The sequence below is a fragment of the Cynoglossus semilaevis genome, chromosome 1 (assembly GCF_000523025.1).
Source record: "Cynoglossus semilaevis isolate Cse_v1.0 chromosome 1, Cse_v1.0, whole genome shotgun sequence".
NCBI lineage: Eukaryota > Metazoa > Chordata > Actinopteri > Pleuronectiformes > Cynoglossidae > Cynoglossus > Cynoglossus semilaevis.
Genome location: NC_024307.1, coordinates 29,896,452 through 29,908,939, shown reverse-complemented (window position 1 = coordinate 29,908,939; position 12,488 = coordinate 29,896,452). Strand labels below are relative to the sequence as shown.

Below are 12,488 nucleotides of genomic sequence, written 5' to 3'. Positions count from 1 at the left end.
GAGGAGGAAGAACCTACAGGGAATAACCAAAGCTCTGGTGACTTCAGTAAACCAACTCTGTGAACCAGGAAAAAGATGGAAGTCAGAAACTCCCCCTCCCCCTTTCTCACCCTCTGCTGTTTTAAGTAGATAAGCTGCTTCCATGGTCTTAGTTATGCTTTGTAGAAGGCACAACACAAAAATGAAACTTTAACAATGAGAATAAAGGCTAGAATGTCTGCTACACATTTTGACTTGTTTTTTTGTTGACCTAAAGGATTTGAGAATTTTTGTTAGGGGGCAGTCTTAGGGTGTGAGAGTGAGGTTATGACAATTATGGAATGACACCCGTCTGTCTGTTTGTCTCAAGATGTTTTACTGTATGCCCTGATGAATTATATCACATTTGCACATTTGATATGAACATTACATACACAAAATGCATTTGCCATAGAACAAACATTCAATTGGTCAATAGAAATGTGGTTAAATCATATTAATATATTGGGTTAAAAATATTAAATATGTCATTATCTGCCCTTAGTGGGATTTTGGTGCTACACAGCTGCATGCACATCCTGTGATATGTTGCAGCTTTCAGACAAGGACATCAGTTTCCATGAGGGAGATTGTTTTTGACAAAGCTAACCTTATTCATCACCAAACAATCATTTCTACATTGCTGCAGTGGCACATTTTTAAAACATTATGAAGACCTGTTTGTTGGCTGCTGACAGATGGCAACTGCTGATAACTGCTGTTGTAGCCCTTTTATTTACATTAAAAGGAGGTGTGTAAAATGTGAATTTCTGGCCAAAAACAAAAAAAAATCAGAGTTGAAAATCATTTCCAGAAGCACTATTGTTCTGTAACTAGAGCTAGAATCTGATATTTTTACTCTTTACTCTACTTCAGTTATTCTCTTAGCGTCCAGTTTTACATTGCTGATTAACTTCAGTTTTTAAGTGAATCAGCCATTTTCCAAGTGGCTGCCTTTCGATGTTGGCACATAATAAAAACTGTGAGGCTAGAAGAGACATTTTTGTGTCCACTGCTACAGCACTGACTGGCCACTAATAGGAAATCAAAAGCAGTGGAGTTGGAAAGATGCCGAGAAGGAACCGTTATAACCTCCCGTGCCTGTTGTTGCTCAACTTAGAGATGACAAAAAAGGCACAACACCTTTTGTCACCATTTAACCTATTCACCAACATGGAATAGTAGCAGCTGTTTTTTACAGTGCCACATAATCGGACAAAATGGGCTCTGCTTAGCCAGAGTCCAGTGAGCAGCAAAGCGGCCTCTGTGCAGAGAGAAAAGCAGGAAAGTGTGAAACAGTCGTTTGGAGAGGAGAAAAAAGTGCCACCACGTCATCATTCATACTGAGGGGGTGTGTTCCCCTCCATCTGAGCTGATATTATTTTTTTTATATATAACAAAAAAGAATTATAGAGGAGCTGGTGGAGACTACAGATGGCCTGGGCTCTCACATAGTACATAAGCATCTAGAAGTTTACACAAGTCAGACGAGAAGCCAGATTGGCTCCAAAACTGTGGCTGTTCTTTCAGAGAGAGGAAAGGAGAGAAAATATTTGCTCACTTGCTTTTAATCTCTTTTCAACTTGATGTGTGAATAAGTACTTTGTGATTGACAGTGTGATAAGAGCACTTACAGAAACACCAAACTACATCAGGGGGTTGTCAAACTGAGTGTTGGCCGGTCTCAAGGCCGCTCAGGCATGACAGTAAAGGAACAAGGTATGCTTATGTTTTCCTCTGCAGCAGATGTTGTGTTCTTGTCACAGCTGTCTCCTGTTTGAAAACACAAGCAGCCTGCCATTGCTCTATTTAGCTATATCCTCAGATCTGTAATTCCTTTTTTCCCTGTAAACTAAACTTGAGTCTAATAAGTTGATGACAGAAATGGAAATACCTCATACCCAAACAATACTGGATTTAAATCTCATTCAGTCTTGGTCATTACATTTTTGTACAGTGCTTTTCCCCAATTATTATACTTACATAAAATAAAACTACATAATTAAGTTCAATGCAATATAATTAATTACAAAAATAGTGCCAACTCATTCAAAGACTTTATCAAATGTCTTATCTTTTCTGTTTTAGGAAATCTGTCTGGCATACGTTGATGAACGATTGGAAGATAAGGATATCAAAGAGCCTCTGGACTATGTGGTGAGTTCTGACCCTAAGTTCACTTTCCGTAGAGGTTGGATAAAGACTCTTCTGCCTGAGGAGATGTAGACAGAAGGAGGGAATAGAAAGAAAGGAAGTAATAAAAAGAAGGAGAGACAATGGCCTTGATACCTTAAGATTCACAGCACTGGCTGGACTCTTCATATCAGCCACTTGTGAAGTCTGGTGGAAACCCTACAGGCACTCGTACTGTATGTTGACTGAGGAGATCAAGGCTGGCTTATAGAAGTTTGGCTTGTAGTGGTGCTTCTTAGTTGAGAGTGAGAGGAGCAAAAAAAAGTAGCCTTAATAATTGATTAATTATTTTCATTTTAACTTTTCATGTCCATGTTACATATTGGCATCTTCAAGAAAGAAAATGTATGACACTAAGATGCGTTCAGCTCCATAATAACATCATTGTCAGGAAACAACCAAACTTTCTAAACTGCTTGTACAAAGACGTCTTTTAAAATCTCCCCCTCAATCGGATAATTAGAGTTAGTATACAATTCAGCAGCAACATGCAAGTGTGCTTATTGCTTTTTAATTGCGTTTCTCTAAGAACAACGGGCCAGTTCTAAGATCTGGCATACCTGAGTGCATTGGCCCATGCGCGACCAGGTGCAGTCATTACCACGGGACAGATGGATCAGCAGAAGTGAAGCTCGTTTTACTTGCAAAGCAACACGGTGGCTGCCATATGCAGGCTCATCATTAAAATTGACCCCTGACCTTGCTGTGGGTGCCTGTCATTGTATTGCAGTTAATTAAGTGTGTCCAGTGTGGGATGTGGTATTTTTCCTCTGTTTGTGAATGTGATTGGATTGTGAGGTATGCACAGGATTATCATGTGTAATGTTCTGTACACACTTGCATCTCTTTGTGTGTATTAGAAATAGGAATGGCATCTAGAAGTAGTGTGTGTGCCCCTGTCTGTGCGCTTGCATGTGTGACTCTGGTGTCATATGTGTTGAGGTTTGGGAGTCCCTTTTAATATTGCCAATGCAGCTGCTTTGAAAATTCATTAAAGTGCTTCGACCCTTCTGCCATCTGTGTGAGCGAGTGGGGGAGAAACGAACAAGAGGAAACAGCTGGGAGAGAGCAGGGAGATGAAAATTCTGACACAGGCAAAAGTATGCCGGTGAGCCCCAAGATGCTGAATGATGAGCCACTGATATGCTAGCTTTGAACTGGTGTTTAGTTATTTTCCTACCCTATCTGCGGGTCGCTTTCTGATTCAGATTCAATAATAAACAAACCGAGATAACATCTTTCTTGGCTTCAATTTTGAAAAAAAAAACAAAAACATTTTTAGCTGTCCGGTTTGTAAAATAATAATGAAAGAATGATTAAAAGCCTTTGAGGTCTAATTAGAAATGCTAAGGACATTGTTTTGTGTCAAGTCAGAATCCAAATAACACTAGGGAAGGGTGTTTGTCCTATACTAATAATCCATCATTGATACAGTTTTACAAGTGCATATAACCAGGACACTATGGAGTTTAACAACTTCTCACACTCAACCCACTTTTGATTACCATTCAGTTATTTAGGGCAAACTCCTAAACACCACAGTTCACTGTCGAGGCAGTAGATTACTGTCGTTCGTTGGACTATCTCTGCGTACCGTCATCTCTGTGCCAGTTACTCCTTGCAGTAGAGCAATATCTGTTGCTGTGTTTATCCACTGTAATCACTTTCTCCTACACCTGATCCCCTCTTCATAAACTTCACGCACCAACATTATTGCTGTTACTGTTGGAAATATGGAGCGATGTATTATGCATTAAGGACGATGTCCCAGAGGGGAAGACACACACACTTGACGCCAAGACACTCATAGACACACCAACATGAGTGAGCATGAATTAAGGCATCCATTTTTTATGTCAAATTTCCACACAGTCACATGCAAACTACTCTTCACACTTGATCATATGGCTCATAGCTCTGGGGCTGTAATAGAGGCTGCCTACACTTTGCCTTGTCTCCCATTCTCTGACACTAATCAACACCTCTTCTATTAAAAATTCTTCTCTCTGCCTTTTCATCTGCTAACTCTCTCATTTACATGACTTGCGCTCAGCATCCGGGCCTGGTGTTGGGATGGTGTGATGAGCTAAGGTGGGGCCCAGAGATGGGGCTGATGGTGGCGAAATAAGGGAGAAGAGAGAAAAAAGTTCTGAAAATAGAAAATGGCTGCTTATGGGAGCAAAAGTAAATGTCCTCAGAGTTGGAAGTTCAAGCTGTTGACGATCCACAGCATACTGGCTGCAAAGAGTAAAATCTCCTCCTAAATATGTGATTAGATAAAATTATCATGTGATAAATGAGATGAAGATATCAGAAACACCATTGCACTGTGTCCATTTCAGCTTCCCTCCATTTTTTCCCCTTGTTTACGTCCCACCCACTTTTCTTCTCTTGGCTGACTTTGTGTTTCACTGTGGGGCTTCCAGTGGAACTGAGCCTCTTCTGGCAAGAACTAGGAATCTGAATGGTTCACAGAGCAACCATGGATGATGCTTCCAGACTGTGTGCAAAGTATGTGTATATATACTGTATATAGTAAAAAGGGGATTATTATGATTTATACTATACTGATTTGTATTTCTTTTTTATGCTCCTTCATAAAATAATGAACACAATCTCAAGGAATACAATTGCTCTTTTTGCACGTTGTAAACACTAGAGGTGGCTGTGGGGCATGTAATCTTCTAACAGCATTTCGTGGAATACCCCAACCAACCTGACTTTAGTGTTAAATAGTCAACCATACAATTTTTTATTGCAATTACAAAATGCCAAATATATATATTTTTTAACCATGTCCACATATGTGTGCTGCCAAAGCGGTCTGTTTCTGATGAACAAATCTGAGTAAGGAATGAAATGAGGATGGCGCTCGATGAGCTGCACAAATCTGACCTACAATGGAATATCAGGAACAAATTTGTAACACATCCTAATGTTTGGCAAAGTATGTCATACAAAGCCAGACAAGACTAAACTTTGGAGAAATAAAAAGTCTGGCTACAACCAAAGTATTTGTGATTTATCCTCTGGGTGAAATGAATACTATGAAATTGGAGGTATCAAAGACAAAATGGGGGACCGAAAAATCCACAGATGTGATACAGTGTGATACAAATCAAATTATCCTTTAGCCAAGTAGAATGGGCATGTATGTGTGTGTCTGTCTTTGTGTTGTGCCTGTTCAGTAACACACTGCTTCAACATCCCAGCCTGGAAAAAGAGCTGCACGTAGTGTGATCTCTGGCCTGGAGCTGGTGCCCTCGTCCTTTGGGCATTTGACTCATGTTACTTCTCTGCTTAAACATGCATGAAGTTATTACAGTTTCCACCACCTTCCAGCCCTGAGTGTCTCTCCCAGGTTGCTGCTCTAAAAACTGACTCTCTGCCTGCTGCCATTTGCTTTTGCCATCCCTTCAACGCAACCTTTTTTCCCCTATGTTTGCCATTACATTGTATGCTTTATTTCTCATCAGCAGCTTTACACCACAATTTAGACTGTTTATTGTTTAAATTTCACTAAAAATGACAATAATAACCGGCATCATGATTATTTATATGAAATGTCTCGTCTCCAAGATTTAAGACATCTGAAAACAATAGCAGCGTTAGGGTTTCCTATTTCACTGGATCTACAAAATCCGCTGTGGTAGTTGAGGAGTAAAAATTCCACATTCAACTTTAAAATACATTAGTGAAGAGAAAAGGAGCAAAACTAATAAGGAATTGTGAATCTGGAAACATAGCCCTAATTCTTACTTTATTCATTCATAAAATCTAACTAAACAGAACATTTTATATTGAGGAAGCTGCACTTTCAAGAGGCGTGAAGCTAACCAAGAAGAGAACTTAAGTCTATGTCTAGGTTTGCTGGTATACCATCTTAAAAAAATAGCCCGAATTAAAATCATTGATTGGTCGTACAAGAGCACATAAGCTACAGACACAGCTACACACTTGCAATTACCAAACATTTTGTCACAAAAATGTTTCATTTGTTTTAGTTTTTGATTCAGATTATCATTAATATTGTTATATTATCTCCAGACTGTCTATCTGATCGCCGATGTGGATTTGTACAGATCAGAAAGTACAAAAGTACAACATAATAGAAACATTTGAGATATTTAGGTTTGAATAAATATTTAAATGTGTGTATATATATATATATATATATAAATGTTAGCATCTTCAATAACTTCAACCATTAATTCATGTAATTACCAGATTAAAAGTTTTCATGTACTGAAACCGTATATAAAATAGGGCATAGTTTAACTGTAGAGTTTCAGCGTACCTGTAAGCTGTGAGGAAAAGCTGTAAAGCTGTAGTAATGACTCATGTGGCTCTCCACACATCAGTGTCTATGGAAGATTTCTGTTGCTTTAATAAAAGGCATGGTCTGTCTAGTAGAAATATACCTATATCTTTAAGAATTTGACTACATACTGTATACCATATTTCATAAAGGAGTCAAAGACATAATACAGAAAAGATGTGAAGGTCAGAGACTATCAATCATCCTTTCCAATATACAGGAGAGCAGAGTAATTTGAATGATGCAACGAAGAGATTGACAAAGATGGAATCTTGATGAAAGGGAAAACAGGGTTTTGAAAAGTCATAATAAAAAAGAAGGTATAGAAATTGAGAATTTTATCACAGGCGATTAAATTTTGTGACAGGGTCAAGAGGATTGTTTTGGCACAATGCAGGATGACAGTGCTGTCATGAAAATTCATTGCCAACGACACCACTGGTTTTCACAGTGCTGTGAGTGCAGAATAAAAAAGACGGGTAATTTATCACGAGGGGGAGATGTAGTCGAAGAAACTTGAAAAGGAAGAGATATGAGAAAGGAAAAGTACTTGACATTTTACCTTAAGTTGTTCTTAGCTATAATTCCCTTTTTCAGTTGCTGAACCACCCGATCTTTACAAAACTGCACCACAGCAGACATGGCAGATGAATGTAAATGGGCAAAAGTGTGCCAGTAGTTTACAAAAAAACAAACAAAAAAAAAACTGTCCATGCCATGATGTGGTACAATTTGCTACAAAGCCGAACAGTCCTTCATTAGTGAAGGATTACCTACTGTCTATTTAACAAAATATGAATTTGCTGCTGCTGCTTCTTTTCTCTTGACCTATAAATAAGCTGAACAATAAATGCAGTTTGATTGAAGTGATGCCTACAGCGGACCAAAATACCTAATCACTTCTGTTCACCACATGAGAAGGAAAAAAGGAAGGTTTGTGCAAAGTGTTAGAGAAAAGGCCAGTATTATGGTTGCGCTGTGCACTAAGCTGTGTCCAGGTGTTCATATCTTTCCAGGTGGGCATGTAATACCCCTGCTGACCTAGATCATGGCTACAATAGATCTGACATTGATGGCAAATTGCCATCTACTAGTGTTTACACTAGTGTACACTAGTGTTTTGCCCAAATATTATGCCAGGTTGGCATCAATGTTCCTGAAAAACAAGCTGGCAGAAAGTCTTTAATGCTTTTATAGTGACAAGATGGTGGTTTAATGCTTGTTTTTAGTTGGGTTTTTTGTTAGCGAAGGAATAATTAACTCTTTTTACATTCATTTACATTTAAATGTATGCATTTAGCAGATGGTTTCATCCAAAGGATGCCCCATGTTTTGGTGGTGTGGGGTAGTTCATTCCAACAGACAACAGAGAGGTAACATGCGCCTATTTAAGCTGGGAAGAAGGGCATTACAGTAGTCCAGGTAAGAGATGACCATGGGCTTTCCCAGGAGCTGAGTAGACTATTAGGTTAGATATGGCCTGATCTTATAATTAAAAGTATAAAGCATCACAACTGGGCAACAGAGGCAACATGATCTGTAAAGGACAGCTGTTTATTATTCATGACATCTAAGTTTCTTACTACTTTGGTAGAGACGAGATAAGGAGACACTTGATGGAGATGTCATGCTGTATGGTTGGCTGGACTCTGGAGTCATCAGGGAAAGACAGATAGAGCTGGGTATCATCACCATAGCAGTGAATATAGAAGCCATGTGGGCTGATAATTTGGCCTAGCCTGTGATGCCCATGTGTGACAGTATGGATAATAGGACATGGTGATTGATTGCATCAAATGCTACTGTCAAGTCTGAGTACAGAGGACTTGACTGCCACTGCAGCTTTTTTTAAAGCGTGTCACAGACAACCAAGCCGTTTCAGTGGAGTGCCTAGTTTTGAAACCAGATTGGTTGGTGTCATAAGGTTGATTTGGCAATTCCTGTTTTTATGCATTCTGATAATAATATTTTTGTTATACCCCATTAAAATTTTCAACAAAATATGGCATCATGGCATATTGCTGAGTAGCCTTCCTGAGGCCATTTTTTTGTGTTGCTTTCATAAGTTGACTAATTAAGCAATATATAGTTTTCTTTCTTAGAAAAGTTTACTAAGTCTTTTTCTTCTGCAGCATGTGCAGCCAACATCAAAGACAAATTATTTTACTTGCACGCATAAAAGTTATTCTGTGAATGATTTCTTTTTTATATATATATATTTGTTGCTCAATACCCCGCTATAAAATATAGTGATTTGTGCTCTCACAGCCACTGCGGGTCAACTCAAAAACCTGCGTAGATGATCCTTATTGGCTGAGAAAGCCAAAGTTATAGGCAGACCAACCAAATCCTTTGGTTTTTGGGGCGGGCTGTACACTGTGCACCTTAGTATAAGTAGCTTAACTGGCAGACAGCCGCAGGCAGAAACACATAAAAGCAGATTTTGGTTAAACAAGAAAATGTGAAGGTGTGTGGCTTAGTTGCTGAATGAACATATCAGCTGAGTTAAACAAGTGGATTATCACCAAATCTGTAAACAGTCTGTTGGACCACAAGTGTTGTGGGACAAATGTGGTTGAGTCAAGAAGAATGAAAAGCTCAGAAATACTTAAATCTGATTTAATAATCCTGTGTTACTGCATGTGAAAAAATACCAGACCTTTATCAAACAAATAAAATCTGTTGGTGAAGTCAAACCTAGTCTGGCATCTGCTGCAGGTGTCGTGCTTTGCTATATATTATTTATTGCTGTTAAGAGAGTGCACATTTAAAATGCCATACATTTGCATTTGAGCAAAGGTCAGACAGTGATCAAGCACACTTTACCCTGACCCTGTTTAACGTGTAATGACGAAATGACTATTTGAATTCGAGATAGGTGAGTTGCGCATGCACAAGCCTGTGATTTATTTTGAGTGTTTGCCACACTCTAAGCTTGAAGTACAATCAAAATATATTTTTTTTGCCTAAATCCTCTTCCACAGTAATTCTTGAATACACAACTTTACATGTAATTATTTCTCAAACTATAGCCAGATCTCTGAAAACTAAAATCTACAGACTGACCGATCAGAACTCTTTTAAAAGCTCACTTGAGATATCTTTTGTTTTTGTTTATTACCTTTCTCTGAAAATCCACAGGTTTCCTTTTCCTTAAAAAAACATTGTCTTCTCCCCATAACCGAGCTGTTCCTAGATCAATTTTTGGCGTTTCATCCAGACTTTAGATTTTAGAGACACTGTCCATGTCAATGCTTTGACTGAATGAATAATACTTTTTTTTTTTTTTTTGTCCAATGCTTTTTTTTTTGCGCTGTAGATTGAGACACTGACATGCATGTGATATAAGTGGAGGAGAAGGATGTTGGCAGAAAAAACTCAGACATTTGACCATAATGCTTCAATTGATGTTGTAGTGTGAGGTTTTTATCATTTTTCTCACATCGTGTGTAAAAGCTCCACAACAACATCATCAGTTGACCTTCACTTGTAGAAAAGGATGTGGAGACTGAAGAACGACCTTGTAAAGCTTACTTCCCAGGTTATTGCCATTTGTACAGGAATGTATAAAGTGTAGATAAGTGCCACTTGACACTGTGTTTAGGCTAGAGGCCATCTCCTTGAGCTTTGCTTCTAACCTTTAGCCGCGACTGTGAAAATATTAACTGCCCATTAGTTGCCCGTCATCAAAAAAGGGTTTTGTAAAAAAAGAAGAAAAAAGTGTAGGTTAGTGTATTCAGTATGGTTGAGCGTTGACAACCAAAATCATCTTTTTTTTAAATATATGGTATTTATTTCTTGTGCTTTTCTGCCTTGTGTAACACTCTGTAATGTTTCTCGTCGACATAACTCACTTGTGTGAGACTTTGTCAAGATGTGTCTGACTAATCACAACATCACAGATCAGCACTATGGTTCCTTGCCATCCTGGACCACAGGGGATGGTTCCCTTTACGCAGAAGAGATAGGCCAATTAAAGTGACCATTTGGAATCGAACAAGCCAACTTGTCACAGAGGTTAGAAAATGTCACTTCTACTCATTGCTCATTCTGGAATGATACAAGGGCCATTATTCCTGCAGTCATTACTAAGCAAAATGTCAATGGCTTATAAGTGAAAGAGATACATGTTGAAAGTGATGGATAGGGAATAAAGAATGGATCAGTAGGAAGGAAGAAAATGTGTACTACGAACAGAAACAGGAATATGGATTTAAATAGTCCATGTCCAACTTAAAAATGAAGTCAAGAGTCTTGGAATATGGCAGCAGCAAATACAGTTACTTGCATCCATGTTTGTTATGGTTTTTTATAGGTTGATGTTTTTTTTCTAATTTCATGTATCTGTTTCTCTCTATTGTTGCCATTAGGCTAAAAAAGCTGTCAGAATTTCATGAAATACCATCCTTGTCTCCAGTTGCTTGCACATTAGAAAAATTCCTGTACACTTAAAGACCCTACTCCGCTGTTACCCCTCCAATCCTTGTTTTCTCTTCCTCACTGCCTCACTCTCCTTCAGTACTGCTCATGTTTCCTGTGTTTGTTTCTCCTGCAGCATAGTACAAATGTTTCTCTTGTCTAAGGAACCATTCCATATGTTTGCAATCACTGGATCCCCTGCTTGCACAGATCATTTAGCAGGCTTCCTCATACATTTCAATTAGACCCACCTAGTGCAGCCACAGACATGGGGAAGCAATATTGATTTCTCGATATCCTGTGCGTGGGCTGCGCCACATTAAGGCTTGTACTGGGGGATATGACAGATCCATTACAATTCACTTTGGCTTCTTACCATATGTGCGATACGATTCCCCTAATAGTATACAAAGAAAAGGCAATTATAAGGTAGTTTGTGTTACTTTAACTGAAAAAGTCCTGGATTCCGTATTCATAGTTGTCTTTTGATTTGTTTTAGTATCTAAAGAAACCCTGAAAACAAGTGCAGAATAAAAATGCACATTTTATTGAGTTAGTTCTTTTTACTTAAAGATACGTTGGCTAAAGTATAGTTGCCTGGTGGTCAGTCATTCTCTGCCACCTCATCCATTCCCTTGTCATTCTGTTGGCGCACAGAGAGAGAGAGAGGGGGGGGAGCAATCTGTCAATGCAGGAGACATAAACGCTACTTCGGAAAGCTAATAGGATGTTGGCTTGTTAGATGGTGTTTACAACTGAATTTGCTCTCAAGGTATGGTATGTTTTTTGTTTTGTTTTTTTTTCTAGCTATTCCAAGCACAAAAAAAATCTCTATTTGAAGTAATTTTTTCTAAATAATACCTTTTTAAAGTCATGGATTGCATGACTTTTGAGTGCTGATTTTTTTCAACATTACAGGAACAAAACAATCAAACGAGAAATAAAAATATTTTTTGATAATAGTGTTTTTGTTAAGAGTGGGATATTGTTTAACTAAATTTCAAAAAGTCAATCCTGCTCACTACATTAGATACATCCATTATATCTGGACTAGTCATTATCTAAACAACTTTAAAATTGATACCTAGATGTTTTGTAATGATAATAAATCACCTGGTGAAATTTGTCTTACTTTGTGAGTCAAATGACCCATCTATAAGGGTTCAATTGAGATGATTAAGAGAGGCTCGCAGGCATTTAATTCTGATATGGAGGCTATCAGTGGCTAATACTGACTAACTGTTTTACTCATGCTAATGTGATATCTCTGCCCACTTATAAAGATTCATGTCCAACGTCGTAGACTGTCTGTGGGTTCGGTCGGGGTGGGGAGGTAAGGGGGGGGTATATGTAGAGTCTGACATTTGTAGTAATTATCTTTGTGAAGATCGGAGGCCATGCAATTACAGTGGTGCTAGATTAAAAGTAATAGTGCTCTCTCCTGGGCCAGTGAGCCAAATGACAGGGACAACATCAGTTCTCCACCACGGGATACCACATGATATTGCATGATGAAGCAGCATGAGAAAAAAAAATTATA

General features: G+C 38.4%; 2 protein-coding genes across 5 annotated transcripts in view; one reads left to right on the top strand and one right to left on the bottom strand.

The window, feature by feature from the left end:
- The window catches only part of LOC103390683 (5,6-dihydroxyindole-2-carboxylic acid oxidase), a 230,759-nt gene that overhangs the window by 63,840 nt on the left and 154,431 nt on the right, over positions 1-12,488 (top strand). For all 4 annotated transcript variants that reach the window (XM_025052334.1, XM_025065559.1, XM_025065833.1 and 1 more), the window contains one exon: positions 2,107-2,175. The gene's annotated coding sequence lies outside the window, so the exon portion shown is untranslated. The remainder of the gene's footprint in view (positions 1-2,106; positions 2,176-12,488) is intronic.
- The window catches only part of LOC103390678 (receptor-type tyrosine-protein phosphatase delta), a 259,293-nt gene that overhangs the window by 180,484 nt on the left and 66,321 nt on the right, over positions 1-12,488 (bottom strand). The gene's annotated exons all lie outside the window — the stretch shown is intronic.